This window comes from Anabrus simplex, chromosome 5, assembly GCF_040414725.1.
Source record: "Anabrus simplex isolate iqAnaSimp1 chromosome 5, ASM4041472v1, whole genome shotgun sequence".
Classification (NCBI taxonomy): domain Eukaryota; kingdom Metazoa; phylum Arthropoda; class Insecta; order Orthoptera; family Tettigoniidae; genus Anabrus; species Anabrus simplex.
This window is the reverse complement of record NC_090269.1, coordinates 415354061-415359165: the sequence shown is the minus strand read 5'-3', so window position 1 is coordinate 415359165 and position 5105 is coordinate 415354061.

Genomic DNA, 5105 nt, shown 5'->3' with positions numbered 1-5105 from the left:
TATTTATAATTTCCAAGCATCTGTCAGTTGTCTGAACGATAATCATTCTGTACGACACAAACTAGTATTTCTTTGACAGCCGACCTGGGTCTTTTCTTTTTTCTTTCTTCACTCTTCTGCTTTACGGTAGAGTCTTAGGTTCGAGGCATTGAATATAACTGTTCGTAGGAGAGTAATAGTTTGATATCTTCACATTGGAGTCTTTCTTCTGGCGCCCTGATTTTCAGGTTGATATTGTGGTGCCGAAGGATTTAATCTTCTATCGTCATGAGGTGAATTCCGGTGTCGCTGGGACTGTAGGCTCTCGGCTCCGATCACATCTGGATAGATGTCTTGATTATGAATGGCGTCCTTCCATTTTGAGCCTTTTTCAGTTTCCTTCCTTAATTCTTCAATGTACCTCATGCTTTCTCGATGACGGTTCTCCATCTCGTCTCTGAAATTCTGGTAGTTACGATCTGAATAATATCTAGGTCTATCATAGGGCCTATTCCGTCTGTAGTCCTGTGGTCGGTCCCGTGTCCTGTAATTTCCCCTTCTTCGGACGTTCTTCGGATCTTCCATCCTGTCCTCTCTGGGTCTCGCTCTTCTCTCTTCCCATCGACGGTCGTACGCTCTGGGATAGTTTTTGTACTCTTTATGTCCGCTCTGACTTCCATTTTCAGGCGTTGGGGTCGAATTCTGGTTTTTCGGAGTGTCTATTACGTTGACCTGATAAGTATTACTTCTTTGAGTTTTCGGTACTGTTGAGACATTCATGGTGTGGTCGAGCTGTCTGAGGATGGCCTCAGCCTGCACGGCGGTCTGAACATTAGCAGCAATGAGTAAACGCTGTACTTCCACAGGAAACTGCTTTGTTATCGCTTGAACCAACTCATTTTCAGATGGTGGAGTGTCGAGGTCTTTCATTCGTCGTACTTGATTACAGAAGTAATTAGCGTACTGCGTCTGCCCATCTGTGGAATATTTTCGTGAATACAAATCCAACCGTAGTGCTTGTTGCAGATCCGCTCCCCAGTATCTCTGTAGGAATAAGCGCTTGAAACCTTCATAGTCTTCAAACGTATAACGGAAAGCATGGTACCAGTTGAGCACGTCTCCCTCTAAAAATTTCTCCGCTGTTCGCAGATGTTTTTCAGTAGGGATCGTCTGTTCACGAATATATTCATCAAGGTCCCTAATGAAATTTTTAGGTGTGACCCCGTTTAAGTTGTTGAATTTTCTAGGCCTGTCCTCGCTCATTCGGATAAAATTAATGATTTGCGGTACGCTTTGTGCCGGTGTAGTACTGAGATTTACTGTGGGTTGTTCGATATGGGTAATATTCTGAGACGATTCAGCTACGGGCGATATTCCTTCTGTTACAGTAGATTTAGCCTGTACGACCTCTTCGACATTACTCTGTCGGTCCATTAATGATGTCACTAAGACTCTAGTGCTCCTATCCTGCAACTTCAAGAATCCTACTTCTTTTTCTAATTTTTGGAGGGCGTCCATATTTTCCTCCATCTTCTGTTTCCCGGACTTGACATCTCCGGCAAGATTAATAATTTGCTCGAGTATTTCCGACTTGTCTTTGTCAATCATGCTCTTGATATCATCGAACTGGAGTGAAATATCTTGTATCTCCATTTGGTTGACTGAGATACTGTCCTTTACGGAACGGAAATCATCGTCGACCTTCTCTTTTATTTTCTTTAAGTCTTCTGTGACCTCTCCTCTAAGATTTTTCACTTGTTCTGACATCTCTTCTTGTGCCGTAGAAATCTCTACCTTTATAACATCTATCTCCTTCCTCACAGATTCAATGTTATTTCTTACTAGGACTACGTCACTCTGAAGAGCGGTGACCTTCCCGGTGATAACCTTATTATCCTCTTTAATCTGGCTTGTCAAAGTAACAACTTGTTCCAGGGTTTTTTTCTGATTTTCCCTGCACTCTAACACGATATTGTCAATCCGACAACTAGTTTCCTCCAGTTTTGCATATATTTCGTCACGACCTTTTTTTGCCTCTTCCTGTATCGCAGCACCCATGATGTTCATTTTTTGACTCAATCGTTCATTACTATCTTCCTGTATTTTCCTACTCTCTTCCTGCATCTTCCTAAATTCCTCTTTATTCTCGTCCTGTATTTTCCTAAATTCCTCTTTATTCTCTTCCTGTATTTTCCTAAATTCCTCTTTATTCTCGTCCTGTGCCCTCCTACTCTCTACTGTCATAGTCTCTAATAACCTCCTAATCTCCTCGAGATCCATTCTATTATTCATAAAGTGACCTGTGTCAGCAAACGCCGAAATGCAGAAACTTTCCCCCCAGACATGTTGATTGTGATAAGGCAAATTCAAGTTTCATGAAGAAGATTCCTAACCCTCATTTTTCCATGTGAAACACATAATCTTAAGTAAAATACTCCGAAAATTCCGCGTACTCTGTTAGAATTCTACCTAACTGGGATGGCATTAAATCTGAAATGAACCTGCCGAACCTTGAATAATTAGTAATTTGAGCAAGTCAATTTAAACCACGTGGAGAAGCAATTAATCAAATTCCACGATGGATTAAGCCACTTTTTAAGCCACAAATCGAGCCCCACGGAAGGGACTAGCCACTAAGATGTGCCCGTTGTAGTCAGTCTGCGAACACGAGACAGCCCAGGGGTGCTCAGTTCGGTGGCTGTAGGCTTATAAAATAAATGAATGTGGCAGGATTATCATAGGGTTCATCAAATAAGCACGTTCCAAGTATAGAACATATATGACACTTTTATTTAAGTAAATGCAGTATTGGCCATCCTGAAATCTGTGATTATGATTATGATCGTTACGTTACGGAATTTAATATGGCTCTTGATGTAACAAACCTAGGCGCAAACTAATGGGATGGTACACGACAGTTATTTCCCTGACATTCTAACAGAGTATTTACATTGTGAAAAATTTTTTTTTCTCGTCTTTAAAGTTATTAAATTATTGGTTTAAAGTTGAATTAAAATTTTCATTCAGAAAAATGAGGTCTGGGCCAAGCCTTCATCGATAATCTGGAAAAAATGCAGTAATTGTAAGAACGAGTATAATAAAGAAATATCCAAGATTCAAAAGTTAACACCCATAGCAAAAATAAAATTTACAGTCGTTGTCTTAACAATAAAATGAAAAGTTGAATTTGCCTTGGTTTTCTCTAAGTTAATCCGAGACGTCGGATATACCTGTTCACGTCGTCTCACATCTCTTTCCGTGAGAATTTTACTGAACGTTAAGTATTTGACCAATAATTAAACAAAATAAAACGCCTCCTGGGCTTGCAAACGTAAGTAAATGGGGAGAATACCATCCATGTGGAGATCCTGTCCACTATCAATCGATAATATCAGTATCACATGTTTCAGAACAGAACACATAAAAAATAATCCTCTAAATACTAACAAATTACTACTTCTACAGCTAACTACGGAAATTGGCAAGAAGACTGTAAGTACCAAGAAGAAAATATCTACACTATGTACATGTCGACGAGTGTCGATCAACCGGATTACTCTCCTGTTAACGAATTTATTGAGTTACAGCAAGATTGAGTTATCACATGAGAGCGAAAAGTTGCATCAACGAATGAGCTGATATAGTCACGAATCAGATATTATTTAGATATTTCGTCGAAGACCTGTTCTTCAGACCTAAGGCCTTCTCGAACATTCATCTGTACCTTGAGCTTGAAATTACTGGGTTACTTGAGAAAAGTTGGGATATTCCCACGAATTAAAAAGTACATCAATAAACATGGACTTTCATTTTTTTTATCTGAAGACACTAATATTAGGCTGCACTGCATTTATCGCGAATAATCCATTTACATGTGAAAAGCTCAGTTTCACGAAGATTTGTGCCATGCACAATTATTCCATATACTCTACACGTACAGTGTACCACAATGACGACCCTAACTTGTCGCATCCTAATCTCAAATATGTGTAGCCGTGAAATATCAGGACCTACCAACGTCCTACAAATACATAATATCCACTTAAAAGTGTCTCGATGATTAATTACTCCAACTAATTATCACATGCTCCCGATGCAAATGTTCACATTAAATTCGTACATAGAATTCGGACTCAATATCCCGATGACACGTTGTCTCAGACACGAGGTACAAGTAGAAGTTCCAATACAAGGAAAATATAGAAAATGTGGACGAAATATCCTACCATTAAATCCATCGGACATAAATTAATTCATATTCGTGACGAAATTTACTCAATAAGCAAAGATGGTGTCGATAACACATGGATAACTCTATCAGAACCCTCACTGTCAAATTCATGGCCACATGGTCATTAAGTAATCACATGTGTCAGTTTTACAACGTATTCGAGCAAATAAACAACCATAAAATGTGTCAAAATAGCTTACTAAGAAGAAAGAAAGAATAGAACAAAACTACATAGAACAGATATAAATGAGACGTAATCGACTTAACTTATAGAGAAATCTTCATGTCTGGAAGTCTGGGTTCTCAATCAGCCATGCCAGGATGAAAGAATCTGCATCCCGACGCCGCCAACGATGGTCAAAGGTTTAGAACTTCATGGTGAAGCACTGGTAATCCATGATGTGAGATTCCGTCCTCTTCTGGAAATATTCACGTCCACGTCTTCCGCGTCCACTCGTAAGAAAGCTGAAACTTACACAAAATGCTTTAGAGTAGGCTCCAAACACACACGTAACTATATTTTGGAAATGACACGTACTTAAGGGATTAATATCTGCACATTCGACGTCTGATCACAGCACTGTTCTAAATTGTATCCAATTTTCAGACGTGTAGAGCACAGGAGCGAAGCCAGTATTCACGACGTTCCACGCTGAGCGACTGAAGGTGATAGTCCAGGAACACGCCAGTGTGTGAGAATGAGTATTCGTATCACATGACTTAAATATCATGTCTGGTGCACATGCACGGAAGTAAAGTCAATTTAGGAACTAAATTCTTCTACTGTACGAATCTACAACTTCATCACCATTTTAGCCACAAGGTCGTGCAAATTATTTCAAAATTTCAGTTTTTAATCTATATCCTCTAAATGTGCTATTTTTTTTATCCAGTT